Here is a 16,106-nt window from a genome sequence, read left to right as displayed (position 1 = left end):
CCCAACTTTGAGTACATCTGTTAAGTCCACAAGGAAACAAGCCATTTCTCCCTTGTCTTATTTTCTGCTTAGATGACCCGTCCATTGCAGTAAATGTGGTGTTAATATCCCTTATTATTATTTTATTATTATCAATGAGTTCCTTTATGTTAGTTATTGTTTAATATATTTGGGTACTCCCAAGGTGGGACATACATATTTACTATTGTTAGATCTTCTTGTGGGATAGACCTCTTTATTATGATACAGTGCCCTTCTTCATCTCTTGTTGCAGTCTTTGGTTTAAAAATATAGTTCATCTGATATAAGTATGGCTACACTGGCTTTCTTTTGACAACCATTAGCATGATAGATGGTTCTTCATTCTCTCACTTTCAGTCTGCAGATATCTTTAGGTCTAAAATGAATGTCTTACTGGCAGCATATAATTCGGTCTTGTTTATTCTTACTCATTCTAACACCTTATGTCTTTTGATTGGGGCATTTAGTTAATTTACATTCAGAGTGATTTCTGATAGATTTTAATTTAGTGCCATTGTGTTACTTGTCAAGTCATTGTTTTAATGGATTTTCTCTGTTCCTTTCTTGTTTTCCACTTTTACTCTTTTTTTCCCCCAAAGAATCCCCTTTAAAATTTCTTGCAAGCCTGGTTTAGTGTTCACGAATTCCTTTACTTTTTACTTGTCTGGTAAACTATGTCTCCTATTCTGAATGACAGTCTTGTTGGGTCAAGTAGTCTTGTCTGTATATTTTTCCCATTAAAAATTTTTACAGATTTTTATTTATTTTATTAATGAAAAGCAGAGATAGAGAGAGAGAGAGAGAGGCAGAGACACAGGCAGAGGGAAAAACAGGCTCCATGCAGGGAGCCCGACATGGGACTCGATCCCGGGACTCCAGGATAATGCCCTGGGCAGAAGGCGGTGCTAAGCCGCTGAGCCACCCGGGCTGCCCTATTTTTCCCATTAAGCACATTTAATTTATCATGCCACTGCCTTCTGGCCTGCCATGTTTCTGTGGAGAAATGTGTCATTAAGCTTATTTGTTTTGCCTTATAGGTTAGGGAGTTCTTTTGTCTTGCTGCTTTTAGGATTTTTTTCCTTATCTCTATATTTTGTAAATTTGACAATATATCTTGGTCCTGCTTTTGTTGATTTTAATGAAAGTTTTCTGTGCCTCCTGCATTTGGATGTGTTTCCTTCCCCAGATTAGACTAGTTTTCAGCTATAATTTACTCAAGTAAGCCTTTTGTCTCCTTTTGACTATCTTCTCAAATTCCTGTGATACAAATGTTATTATACTTTATGGAGCCACTGAGTTCTCTAAGTCCACATTTGTGATAAAGTATTTTTCTTTCCCTCTTGAGCTTCATTATTTCCATCATTTATATTTTATATCACTTATTTGTTTATCTTCTTCTTCCATCCTTGTGGTCATTATATACACTTGGTTTCATATTTTGGTTATAGCATAAATTTTACCCTGACTAGTTTTTAGGACTTTTATATATGTGTTAAGGTACTTCCTGGGGTCTTCTATGCTTTTCTCATGTCCAACCAGTATCATTATGATTGTTGTTTTAAATTCTGGATCAGGCATATTACTTATGTCTGTTTCTATTAGCTTCCCGGCTGCGACCTTTTCTTGTTCTTTCTTTGGGGATGAATTCCTCTGTCTTGGCATTTTGTCTAGGTCTCTGTATCCACTTGTGTGTTTGGAAAATCTGTTATGTTTCCTGCTCCTAAGAGTAATGGCTTTATGAAGAAGAGATTATATACTGTCCAGGGTCTGGCACTTCAGGAAACTTTTTTGGTGTATGCTATGCGCACTCCACTCCTGTGTTTTGGTTACTCTTTCCCTCAGGTCAGTCCTTTGCAGAGTTTTCCCTTGCCTGAAGTAGGGATTATTTGGTCTTGGCCAGAGTGTGGTGAGTTTAACTAGGTGTGCTCTGGTCTGCTTTTTTGAAGAGACCTGATGCTGTTTCCATTAGAGTTTAAACTTTGCAGAACTCTATGGTCAGTAGACATGTTGCATGCAGGTTTTTTTTTTTTAAAAATTCTGGTCTTCTGGGGGATCTCACAAGAAAAACATGTCCCCCTGAGCTCCACATTGGCCATGGTGTGGACCTCTAAAACTCCAGTCTTTGAGCTCTTATGTTTGTAAGAATTCAAGATTATTAGCATGTCTCATTTTCCCAGTCAATGGATTTTGGGACATGTTTTTCTTGTGAGATCCCTTGTGCACTCTTCTCTCTTTCTCTCTCACACTTTTTGTCACTCTCACCTCTCACCATGATCAGGGCTCCCTCCACTTCACAGCACCCATGATTCTTTTCTCTCCTAAATCACATCTCCACACCTTCTTCCTTGTACAATGTGGCATCTTCTCTTTCTTTAGTTGTACAGTTTGTTCTGTCAGTCCCCAGATCAATTTCTTGGGTGTTCAGAAAGACTGGCTATTTATCTAGCTGGGTTAGAGTGATGAGGAAGTTCAGGGCCCTCCTATTATTCTGTCATCTTAGCTCTCCGTATTTATTCATCTACTGATGGACACTGAACTTGCTTCCATATTTTAGCTATTGTAAATAATGCTTCAATAATCATAGAGATGCATAGTTTTTTGTTTTTGTTATTTTTTAAATTTTTATTTATTTATGATAGTCACAGAGAGAGAGAGAGAGAGAGAGAGAGAGAGAGAGAGAGAGGCAGAGACACAGGCAGAGGGAGAAGCAGGCTCCATGCACCGGGAGCCTGACGTGGGATTCGATCCCGGGTCTCTAGGATCGCGCCCTGGGCCAAAGGCAGGCGCCAGACCGCTGCGCCACCCAGGGATCCCAGTTTTTTGTTTTTTTAAAGAATGTATTTATTTATTCATGAGAGACACACACACACAGAGGGAGAGAGAGAGAGAGAGAGAGAGAGAGGCATAGAGACACAGGCAGAGGGAGAAGTAGGCTTCATGTAGGGAGCCCAACGTGGGACTCGATCCTGGGTCTCCAGGATTAGGCCCTGGGCTGAAGGCAGTGCTAAGCTGCTGAGCCATCTGGGCTGCCCTATATATCTTTTTGAATTGATGCTTTATTTATTTTTTTAAGATTTTATTTATTTATTCATGAGAGAAGAGACATAGGCAGAGGGAGAAGCAGGATCCCAGGGAGCCTGATGCAGGACTCTATCCCAGGACCCTGGGATCATGACCAGAGCCAAAGGCAGAGGCTCAATCACTGAGCCACCCAGGTGCCCCAATGTTTTGTTTTCTTTGTGTAAATATCCAGTAGTAGAATTACCTGCATCATATGGTAATTCTATTTTTAATCTTTTTTTGGAAACTCCATACTGTTTTCTGTAGTTGCTGCATCAGTTTGCATTCCCACCAATAGTGCACAAGTGTCCCTTTTTCTCCACATCCTCACAAATACTTATTATTTCTTTTTTTTTATTTTAGCTATTCTGCCAGATGTAAAATAACATCTCTTTGTGGTTTTAATTAGAATTTCCCCGATGATTAGGACACCTTTTCATGGCCCTGTTTACCATGTGTATGTCTTCTTTGGAAATATATCTATTCAGGTCCTTCACCCATTGTTTTATTTGGATTAGTTTTTTTCTTGGTGTTGAGTTGCATAAGTTCTTTAGGTAAATTAGATATTTACCTGTTCTCAGATATATCACTTGAAAATACCTTCTCCCTTTCAGTAGGTTGCCTTTGTGTGTGTGTGTGTGTGTGTGTTTGGTTTCCTTCACTGTACAGAAGCTTTTCATTTTGGAGTAGTCCCAATAATTTAATTTTGCTTTTGATTCCTTTGCCTGAGAAGACATATGTTGAAAAATGTTTCTGTGGCTGTTATCAAAGAAATTACTGCCTATCTTTTCTTCTAGGAATTTTATGACTTCAGGTGACACACTGAGGTCTATAACTCATTTGTGTGTGTGTGTGTGTGTGTGTGTGTGTGTGTGTGCGTGTATGGCATAAGGAAGTGATCTGGTTTAATTTTTTTTTGCACAAGTTTGTCTTTAATTTTTAGCACCATTTGTTGAAGAGACTGTCATTTCCTCATTGCATATTTCTACTTCCTTTGTCATAGATTAATTGATCATAAAATCATGGGCTTATTTCTGGGCTTTCTATTCTGTTCCATTGATCTATGTGATTATGTTTGTATTAGCACAATAACGGTTTGGTTACTACAGGTTTGTAGTATATCTTGAAATCTGGAATTGTGATAACAAACACCTGCTTTGTACTTTTTCAAGATTGCTTTGGCTATTTGGGGACTTTTGTGGTTCCATATAAGTTTAGGATTATTTGTTCTAGTTCTGTTTAAAAGTTTTTTGGTATTTTGATAGGGATTGCATTGAATCTGGAAATTGCTATGTGCAGTATAGCCATATCATCAATGTGGTTCCTCGAAACCATGAACACGGCATACCTTTCCATTTGTGTGCTCTTCAGTTTCATTCATGAATGTTTTCTAGCTTTTGAAGTACAGGTCTTTCACCTCCTTGGTTAAGTTTATCCCTTCGTATTTTATTCTTTTGATGAAATTGTCAATGAGGTGCTTTTCTTAGTTTCTCTTTCTGCTACTTTGTGGATAGAAATGAAACAATTTCTGTATATTAATTTTGCATCCTGCATCTTTACTGAACTCATTTATCAGTTCTAGTAGGTTTTTGGTGGAGTTTTTCAGGTTTTCTATATATAGTATCAAGTCATCTGCAAATAGTGAAAGTTTTACTTCTTCCTTCCTATTTGAATTTTTATTTCTTTTTCTTTTGTGATTGCTGTGGCCTGGACTTTCAGTAATAGTGGTGAGAGTGTACATCCTTGTCCTCTTATTGATTTTAGAAAAAAAAATCCCTCAGGTTTTCACCATTGTCAACATTGTTAACTGTGGGTTTTTCATATGTAGTCTTTATTATGTTGAGATATGTTCCCTCTCCATCTGCTTTGTTGAGGGCTTTTATTATGAATGGATGTTGTAGCTTGTCAAATACTTTTCTGAATCTATTGAAATGATCATATGGTTTATATCCTTTCTCTTGTTAATGTTGTGTATCACTTTGATTTGTGAATATTGAATCATCTTTGCATCCCTGTTAAAAATCCTACTTGACTGTGCTGGATGATTTTTTAAATGTTTTATAAATTCCAGTTAGTTAACATATAGTGTAATATTAGTTTGAGGTATACAATATGCTGATTCAACACTTACACACAATACCTAGTGCTCATTGCAATAAGTGTACTCCTTAATTCTCATCACTTATTTAACTCATCCCCCATCCAGCTTCCCTCTGATAACCAACAGTTTTCTCTATAGTTGTATTTGTTTATTGGGCCCCTGGGTGGCTCAGTAAGTTAAGGAACCAACTCTTGATTTTGGCTCAGGTCATGATCTCATGGTCCTGTGATTGAGCCCTGCATCAGACTCCACATTCAGCACGGAGTCTGCTTTAGGATTCTCTCTCTCCCTCTTCTTCTGCCCTTCCCTCTGCTTTCTCTCTCTCCCTCTCTAAATTAAATAAGTAAATCTTAAAAAAAGAGTATGTTTAATGTATTGTTGGATTTGATTTGCTACCATTTTGTTGAGAATTTTTGCATCTATGTTCATCAGAGATATTGACCTATGGTTTCTCTTCTTCTGTAATGTCTTTATCTGATTTTGATATCTGGGCAATGCTGGCCACTTGGAATGAATTCGGAATCTTTCTTTGCTCTTCTAATTTGGAATATTTAAATAGATGTTAACTCTTCTTTTTTTTCTTTATTTATTTATGATAGTCACACAGAAAGAGAGAGAGAGAGAGAGAGAGAGAGAGAGAGAGGCAGAGACATAGGCAGAGGGAGAAGCAGGCTCCATGCACCGGGAGCCCGATGTGGGATTCGATCCCGGGTCTCCAGGATCGCACCCTGGGCCAAAGGCAGGCGTCAAACCCCTGCGCCACCCAGGGATCCCTCTTCTTTAAATATTAGGTAGAATGCAATGTTAGGTAGAATGCACCTGTGAAGCTATCTGATCCTGGACTTTTGCTTGTTCAGAGGTCTTGTTTGTTTGTTTTTTTTTTCAAATTACTGTTTCAATTTCCTTGCTATTAATCAGTCTGTTCAAATTTTCTTTTCTTCCTAATACAGTTTTGGAAGGTTATACTTTCTGGGATTTATTATTTTTTTAAATTTAATTTTTTAAGATTAAATTCAATTTAGTTAACATAATATATTATTAGTATCAGAGACATAATTTAGTGATTCATCAGTTGCATATAATACAAAGTACTCATTACATCAAGTGGATTCTTTAATTCCCATCACCAAATTACCCCATCCCCCTACCCACCTACCTTTTAACAACCCTCAGTTTGTTTCCTAGAGTTCAGGAACTCTTATGGTTTGCCTTCCTCTGTTTTCATCTTATTTTAGTTTTCCTTCATTCCCCTATATTCATCTGTTTTGTTTCTTAAATTCCACATATGAAGGAAATCATATGATATTTATCTTTCCCTGACTGACTTATTTCCCTTAGCATAATACCCTCTAGTTCCATCCATGTTACTGCAAATGGCAAGATTTCATTCTTTTTGATGGCTGAATAATATTCCATTGTAAAAATATACCACCTCTTTTTTATCCATTCATCTGTCAATGGATATCTGGGCTCTTTCCATAGTTTGGTTATTGTTCATATTGCTGTTATTAACATTGAGGTGCATGTGACCCTTCAAATAGCTATGTTTGTATCCTTTGTATAAATACCTAGTAGTGCAATTGCTGGGTCCTAGGGTACTTCTATTTAACTTTTTGAGGAACTTCCATATTATTTTCCAGAGTGGCTGCACCATTTTGCATTCCCACCAACATTGTAAGAGGATTTCCCTTTTTCGGCATCCTTGCCAACATCTGTTGTCTCCTGAATTTTCAGTTAGGTCATTTTGACCAGTGTGAAATGATATATCATTTTAGTTTTGATTTGTATTTACCTGATTATGAGTGATGTTCATAATTTTTTATGAGTCTATTAGCCATTTAGAGGTCTTCTTTGGAGAAATACCTGTTCATCTCTTCCACGCATTTCTTGACTGGATTTTCCATTTCTGGGGAAGTTGAGTTTGATAAGTTGTCTGTAGATTTTGGATACTGACCTTTATTTTTTTTAAGATTTATTTATTCATGAGAGACACAGAGGGTAAGAGAGGCAAAGACACAGGCAGAGGGAGAAGCAGGATCTTCACAGGGAGCCTGATATGGGACTGGATCCTGGATCCTGGGATCATACCCTGAGCCAAAGGCAGACACTCAACCTCTGAGACACCCAGGCATCCCTGGATACTAACCTTTAATCTGATGTGTCATTTGTGAATAATTTCTCCCATTTTGTAGTTTGCATTTTAATTTTCTTGACAGTTTCCTTTGCTATGCAAAAGCTTTTTATCCTGATAAAGTCCCAATTGTTCATTTTTGCTTTTGTTTCCCTTGCACTTTTCATCTGGAGACATGCCTAGCAAAAGGTTGCTATGGGCCAGGTTGAAAAGGTTGCCAACTGTGTTCTACTATAGGATTTTAATAGATTCTTGTTTCACATTTAGGTCTTTTCTTCCATTTTGAGTTGATTTTTGTGTATGGTGTAAGACAGTGATCCAGTTTTATTCTTCTGTTAGGTCCATCCAATTTTCCCATTTGTTGAAGAGACTCTTCTTTTCCATTGTATATTCTTTCCTGCTTTTGAAGATTAGTTGACCATAGAGTTGAGGGTCTATTTCTGGGTTTTCTATTCTGTTCCATTGATCTATGTGTCTGTTTTTGTGCCAGTACAATACTGTTTCGATGATTACAATTTTGTAATACACCTTGAAATCTGGAATTGTGATGCCTCCAGTTTTGCTTTTCTTTTTAAACATTCCTTTGGCTATTCGGGGTCTTATCTGGTTCCATGTAAATTTTGGGATTGTTTGTTTCAGCTCTGTAAAAAAAAAAAAACGCTGATAGTATTTTGAGAGAAATTGCAGTGAATGTTTAGATTACTTTAGGTAGGATAGCCATTTTAACAATATTTGTTCTTCCAGGGATCCCTGGGTGGCTCAGCGATTTAGCGCCTGTCTTCGGCCCAGGGTGTGATCCTGCAGTCCCAGGATCGAGCCCCACGTCAGGCTCCCCACATGGAGCCTGCTTCTCCTTCTGCCTGTGTCTCTACCTCTTTCTCTCTCTCTCGCTCTGTGTCTCATGAATAAATAAATAAAATCTTTAAAAAAAACAATATTTGCTCTTCAATCCATGAGCATGGATATTTTTTCATTTCTTTGGGTCTTCCTCAATTTCTTTCATAAGTGTTGTATAGCTTTCAGAGTACAGAATCTCTATTATTTAGTTAAGTTTATTCCTAGATATCTTATGGTTTTTGGTGGAATTCTAAACAAGATTGATTCTTCAAATTCTCTTTCTTGGTTGGACACACAAGATGGCAGAAGAGTAGGGTCCCCAAGTCACCTGTCCCCACCAAATTACATAGATAACCTTAAAATCATCCTGAAAATCTAGGAATTCGGCTTGAGATTTAAAGAGAGAACAGCTGGAATGCTACAGTGAGAAGAGTTCACGCTTCTATCAAGGTAGGAAGACAGGGAAAAAGAAATAAAGAAACAAAAGGCATCCAAGGGGGAGGGGCCCCGCGAGGAGCCCGGCTAAGGCCAGGGCGAGTGCCCCCAGGACAGGAAAGCACGAAGTGCCCCAGGACAGGAAAGCACCATCCTGGAGAAGCAGGAGCTTCACCAATCTTCCCGGACAGAAAGGGGCTCTCAGGGAGTTAGAGCAAGAACCCAGGAGGGCAGGGATGCCCTCAGGCTCCCTGGGACACTAACAGACACCTGCGTCCGGGGAGAGTGCGCTGAGCTCCCTAAAGAGCTGCAGCGCGGCAGGGTTGGACCCGGGAGCAGCTTGGAGGGGCTTGGGCGGAGGCCCTGCGCAGTGTTTTTTTTTCTTTTTTTCTTCCTTTTTTCTTTTTCTCTTTTCTTCCCTTCTTTCTCTCCTCTTTTTCTCCTTTTCCCAATACAACTTGTTTTTGGCCACTCTGCACTAAGCAAAATGACTAGAAGGAAAACCTCATCTCAAAAGAAAGAATCAGAAACAGTCCTCTCTCCCACAGAGTTACAAAATCTGGATTACAATTCAAGGTCAGAAAGCCAATTCAGAAGCACTATTATACAGCTACTGGTGGCTCTAGAAAAAAGCATAAAGGACTCAAGAGACTTCATGACTGCAGAATTTAGATCCAATCAGGCAGAAATTAAAAATCAATTGAATGAGATGCAATCCAAACTAGAAGTCCTAACGACGAGGGTTAACAAGGTGGAAGAATGAGTGAGTGACATAGAAGACAAGTTGATGGTAAAGAGGGAAACTGAGGAAAAAAGAGACAAACAATTAAAAGACCATGAAGATAGATTAAGGGAAATAAACGACAGCCTGAGGAAGAAAAACCTACGTTTAATTGGGGTTCCCGAGGGTGCCGAAAGGAACAGAGGGCCAGAATATGTATTTGAACAAATCATAGCTGAAAACTTCCCTAATCTGGGAAGGGAAACAGGCATTCAGATCCAGGAGATAGAGACATACCCCCCTAAAATCAATAAAAACCATTCAACACCTCGACATTTAATAGTTAAGCTTGCAAATTCCAAAGATAAAGAGAAGATCCTTAAGGCAGCAAGACACAAGAAATCCCTGACTTTTATGGGGAAGAGTATGAGGGTAACAGCAGACCTCTCCACAGAGGCCTGGCAGACCAGAAAGGGCAGGCAGGATATGTTCAGGGTCCTAAATGCGAAAAACATGCAACGAAGAATACCTTATCCAGCAAGGCTCTCATTCAGAATGGAAGGAGAGATCAAGAGCTTCCAAGACAGGCAGGAGCTGAAAGAATATGTGACCTCCAAACCAGCTCTGCAAGAAATTTTAAGGGGGACTCTTAAAATTCCCCTTTAAGAAGAAGTCCAGTGGAACAATCCAGAAAAACAAGGACTGAATAGATATCATGATGACACTAAACTCATATATTTCAATAGTAACTCTGAACGTGAATGGGCTTAATGACCCCATTAAAAGGCACAGGGTGTCAGGCTGGATAAAAAAGCTGGACCCATCTATTTGCTGTCTACAAGAGACTCATTGTAGACATAAGGACACCTACAGCCTGAAAATAAAAGGTTGGAGAACCATTTACCATTCAAATGATCCTCAAAAGAAAGCAGGGGTAGCCATCTTTATATAAGATAAACTAAAATTTACCCCAAAGACTGTAGTGAGAGATGAAGAGGGACACTATATCATACTTAAAGGATCTATCCAACAAGAGGACTTAACAATCCTCAATATATATGCCCCGAATATGGGAGTTCCCAAATAGATCAATCAATTAATAACCAAAGTGAAGAAGTACTTAGATAATAATACACCTATACTTGGTGACTTCAATCTAGCGCTTTTGACACTTGATAGGTCTTCTAAACACAACATCTCCAAAGGAATGAGAGCTTTAAATGATACACTGGACCAGATGGATTTCACAGATATCTACAGAACTTTACATCCAAACTCAACTGAATACACATTCTTCTCAAGTGCACGTGGAACTTTCTCCAGAATAGACCACATACTGGGTCACAAATCAGGTATGAACCGATACCAAAAGATTGGGATTGTCCCCTGCATATTCTCAGACCATAATGCCTTGAAATTAGAACTAAATCACAACAAGAAGTTTGGAAGGACTTCAAACACGTGGAGGTTAAGGACCATCCTGCTAAAAGATGAAAGGGTCAACCAGGAAATTAAGGAAGAATTAAAAAGATTCATGGAAACTAATGAGAATGAAGATACAACCGGTCAAAATCTTTGGGATGCAGCAAAAGCAGTCCTAAGGGGATGCAATACAAGCATCCATTCAGGGGATCCCTGGGTAGCGCAGCGGTTTGGTGCCTGCCTTTGGCCCAGGGCGCGATCCTGGAGACCCGGGATCGAATCCCACATCAGGCTCCCGGTGCATGGAGCCTGATTCTCCCTCTGCCTGTGTCTCAGCTTCTCTCTCTCTCTGTGTGTGACTATCATAAAATTAAAAAAAAATTTTAAAAATTAAAGAAAAACAAACATCCATTCAAAAACTGAAAACTGAAAAGAACTCAAATACAAAAGCTAACCTTACACCTAAAGGAGCTAGAGAAAAAACAGCAAATAGATCCTACACCCAGCAGAAAGAAAGTTAATAAAGATTCAATAGAACTCAACGAAATCGAGACCAGAAGAACTGTGGAACAGGTCAACAAAACCAGGAGTTGGTTCTTTGAAAGAATTAATAAGATAGATAAACCCTTAGCCAGCCTTATTAAAAAGAAGAGAGAGAAGACTCAAATTAATAAAATCATGAATGAGAAAGGAGAGATCACTACCAACACCAAGGAAATACAAACGATTTTAAAAACATATTATGAACAGCTATACGTCAATAAATTAGGCAATCTAGAAGAAATGGACGCATTCCTGGAAAGCCAGAAACTACCAAAACTGGAACAGGAAGAAATAGAAAACCTGAACAGGCCAATAACCAGGGAGGAAATTGAAGCAGTCATCAAAAACCTCCCAAGCACAAAAGTTCAGAGCCAGGTGGCTTCCCAGGGGAATTCTATCAAATGTTTAGAGAAGAAACCCTACCTATTCTACTAAAGCTGTTTGGAAAGATAGAAAGAGATGGAGTACTTCCAAATTCGTTCTATGAGGCCAGCATCACCTTAATTACAAAACCAGAGAAAGACCCCACCAAAAAGGAGAATTACAGACCAATATCCCTGATGAACATGGATGCAAAAATTCTCAACAAGATACTAGCCAATAGGATCTAACAATACATTAAGAAAATTATTCACCATGACCAAGTAGGATTTATCCCCGGGACACAAGGCTGGTTCAACACTCGTAAAGCAATCAATGTGATAGATCATATCAATAAGAGAAAAACCAAGAACCATATGATCCTCTCATTAGATGCAGAGAAAGCATTTGACAAAAGATAGCATCCATTCCTGATCAAAACTCTTCAGAGTGTAGGGATAGAAGGAACATTCCTCAGCATCTTAAAAGCCATCTATGAAAAGCCCACAGCAAATATCATTCTCAATGGGGAAGCACTGGGAGCCTTTCCCTAAGATCAGGAACCAGACAGAGATGTCCACTCTCATCACTGCTATTCAACATAGTACTGGAAGTCCTAGCCTCAGCAATCAGACAACAAAAAGACATTAAAGGCATTCAAATTGCCAAAGAAGAAGTCAAAATCTCCCTCTTCACTGATGCCATGATACTCTACATAGAAAACCCAAAAGCCTCCACCCCAAGATTGCTAGAACTCATACAGCAATTTGGTAGCGTGGCAGGATACAAAATTAATGCCCAGAAATCAGTGGCATTTCTATACACTAACAATGAGGCTGAAGAAAGAAATTAAGGAGTCAATCCCATTTACAATTGCACCCAAAAGCATAAGATACCTAGGAATAAACCTAACCAAAGAGGTAAAGGATCTATACCCTAAAGACTATAGAACACTTCTGAAAGAAATTGAGGAAGACACAAAGAGATGGAAAATTTTCCATGCTCTTGGATTGGAAGAATTAATATTGTGAAAATGTCAATGTTACCCAGGGCAATTTACACGTTTAATGCTATCCCTATCAAAATACCATGGACTTTCTTCAGAGAGTTGGAACAAATCATCTTAAGATTTGTGTGGAATCAGTAAAGACTCCGAATAGTCAGGGGAATTTTAAAAAAGAAAACCGTATCTGGGGGCATCACAATGCCAGATTTCAGGTTGTACTACAAAGCTGTGGTCATGAAGACAGTGTGGTACTGGCACAAAAACAGACACATAGATCAATGGAACAGAATAGAGAACCCAGAAGTGGACCGTGAACTTTATGGTCAACTAATATTCGATAAAGGAGGAAAGACTATCCACTGGAAGAAAGACAGTCTCTTCAATAAATGGTGCTGGGAAAGTTGGACATCCACATGCAGAAGAATGAAACTAGACCACTCTCTTTCACCATACACAAAGATAAACTCAAAATGGATGAAAGATCTAAATGTGAGACAAGATTCCATCAAAATCCTAGAGGAGAACACAGGAACACTCTTTTTGAACTCGGCTACAGTAACCTCTTGCAAGATACATCCACGAAGGCAAAAGAAACAAAAGCAAAAATGAACTATTGGGACTTCAAGATAAGAAGCTTTTTGGTATCCCTGGGTGGCGCAGCGGTTTGGCGCCTGCCTTTGGCCCAGGGCGCGATCCGGGAGACCCTGAATCGAATCCCACGTCGGGCTCCCTGTGCATGGAGCCTGCTTCTATCTCTGCCTGTGTCTCTGCCTCTCTCTCTTTCTCTGTGTGACTATCATAAATAAATAAAAATTTAAAAAAAAGATAAGAAGCTTTTGCACAGCAAAGGATACAGTCAACAAAACTAAAAGACAACCTACAGAATGGGTGAAGATATTTGCAAATGACGTATCAGATAAAGGGCTAGTTTCCAAGATCTATAAAGAACTTATTAAACTCAGCACCAAAGAAACAAAGAATCCTCATGAAATTGGATAAAGACATGAAGAGAAATCTCACAGAGGAAGACATAGACATGGCCAACATGCACATGAGAAAATGTTCTGCATCACTTGCCATCAGGGAAATACAAATCAAAACCACAATGAGATACCACCTTACACCAGTGAGAATGGGGAAAATTAACAAAGCAAGAAACCACAAAAGTTGGAGAAGATGTGGAGAAAAGGGAACCCTCTTGCACTGTTGGTGGAAATGTGAACTGGTGCAGCCACTCTGGAACTGTGTGGAGGTTCCTCAAAGAGTTAAAAATAGATCTGCCCTACGACCCAGCAATTGCACTGTTGGGGATTTACCCCAAAGATAAAGATGCAATGAAACGCTGGGACACCTGTACCCCGTGTTTATGTAGCATTGTCCACAATAGCCAAACTGTGGAAGGAGCCTCGGCGTCCATCGAAAGATGAATGGGTAAAGAAGATGTGGTTTATGTATACAATGGAATATTACTCAGCCATTAGAAATGACAAATACCCACCATTTGCTTCAACGTGGATGGAACTGGAGGGTATTATGCTGAGTGAAATAAGCTAATCAGAGAAGGACAAACATTATATGGTCTCATTCAGTTGGGTAGTATAAATAATAGTGAAAGGGAATAGATGGGAAGGGAGAAGAAATGGGTAGTAAATATCAGAAAGGGAGACAGAACATAAAGACTCCTAACTCTGGGAAACGAACCAGGGGTGGTAGAAGGGGAGGAGGGTGGGGGTAGGGGAATGGGTGACGGGCACTGCGTGGGGTACTTGATGGGTTGAGCACTGGGTGTTATTCTGTATGTTGGCAAATTGATCACCAATAAAAAATAAATTTATTATTAAAAAAGCAAATTCTCTTTCTTCTGTCTCATTATATAGAAATGGAACTGACTTGTATGGATTGATTTTATATCCTGTGACTTTGCTGAATTCCTGTATCAGTGCTAGCAATTTTTTGGTGGATTCTTTTGGATTTTCTAAAGAGTATCATGTCATCTGAGAAGAGTGAAGGATGGACATCTTCTTTGCTGATTTGGATGCCTTTATTTCTTTGTGTTGTCTGATCGGTGAGGTTAGGACTTCCAGTACTATGTTGAACAGTAGTGAGATTCAACATCCCTGTCATGTTCCTGACCTCAAGGGGAAAGCGCTCAGTTTTTCCCAGCTGAGGATGATGGGTCTTTCTTATATGGCTTTTATGATGTTGAGGTATGTTAACCTCTTTCTCCACAAGGTGAAGGTTTTGTTTTTTTTTAATCAAGAAAGGATGCTGTATTTTGTCAAATGCCTTTTACTGCAACTATTGAGAAAAGCATATGTGTCTTGTCCTTTCTTCTTTTAATATGGTGTATCACACTGATTGGTTTGTGAATGTTCAACCAACCCAGCAGCCAAGGAACAAATCCAAATTGGTCATGGTTAAAAATCCTTTTAATGTACTATTAGATCCTAACTTGGTGAGAATTTCTGCTTCCATATTCATCAGGAATATTAGTCTGTAATTCTTCTTTTTATTGGGTCTTAGTTTGGGGATCAAGGTAATGTTGAACTCATAGAATGAGTTTAGAAGTTTTTCTTCCATTCTATTTTTTGGAACAGTTTCAGAAGAATAGATATCAATTCTTCTTAAATATTTGGTTGATTCCCTGGGAAGCCATCTGGCCCTGGACTATTGTTAATTGGGAGATTTTTGATTATTGATTTAAATATTTTGCTGGATATGGGTCTGTTCAGCTTTTCTATTTCTTCCTTTTTTAGTTTTTGTAGTTTATGCATTTTTAGGAATTTATAAATTTCTTCTAGATTGCCTAATTTATTGGAATATAATTGCTCATAATATTCTCTTTCAATTGTTGCTATTTCTTCAGTGTTGGTTGTGATCTCTACTCTTTCATTCATTTTATTTGTTTGGGTCCTTTCCCTTTTCTTTTTTATATTTCTGGCTATGGGTTTATCAATCTTATTAAGTCTTTCAAAGAGCCAGGTCCTAGTTTCATTGATCTGTTCTACCATTTGTTTGTTTTTTAAATTTCCTTATCATTGATGTCTGCCCTAATCTTTATCATTTCTCTTCTCTTGCTGGATTTAGGATTTATTTGCTGTTTTCTTTTCCAGCATCTTTAAATGTAGGGTTAATTTGTGTATTTGAGACTTTTCTTGCTTCTTGAGAAAGGCCTGTGCTGCTATGTACTTTCCTCTTAGACCTCCTTTGCTGCATTCTGAAGGTTTTGAACTATGGTGTTTTTTTTTTCTTTTTTAAATCACATTTCTTTTTTTAAGGTTTTATTTATTTATTCATGAGAGAAACAGAGAGAGGCAGAGACATAGGTATAGGGAGAAGCAGGCTCCCCACAGGAAACACAATGTGGGACTCAATCCCAGGACTTCAGGATTATGTCTTGAACAGAGGATAGATGCTTAACCACTGAGCTCCCCAGGTTCCCTGAACTATGGTGTTTTCATTTTCATTT

Source organism: Canis lupus, chromosome X, assembly GCF_003254725.2.
Source record: "Canis lupus dingo isolate Sandy chromosome X, ASM325472v2, whole genome shotgun sequence".
Lineage (NCBI taxonomy): Eukaryota > Metazoa > Chordata > Mammalia > Carnivora > Canidae > Canis > Canis lupus.
This window is presented reverse-complemented; position numbering follows the sequence as displayed.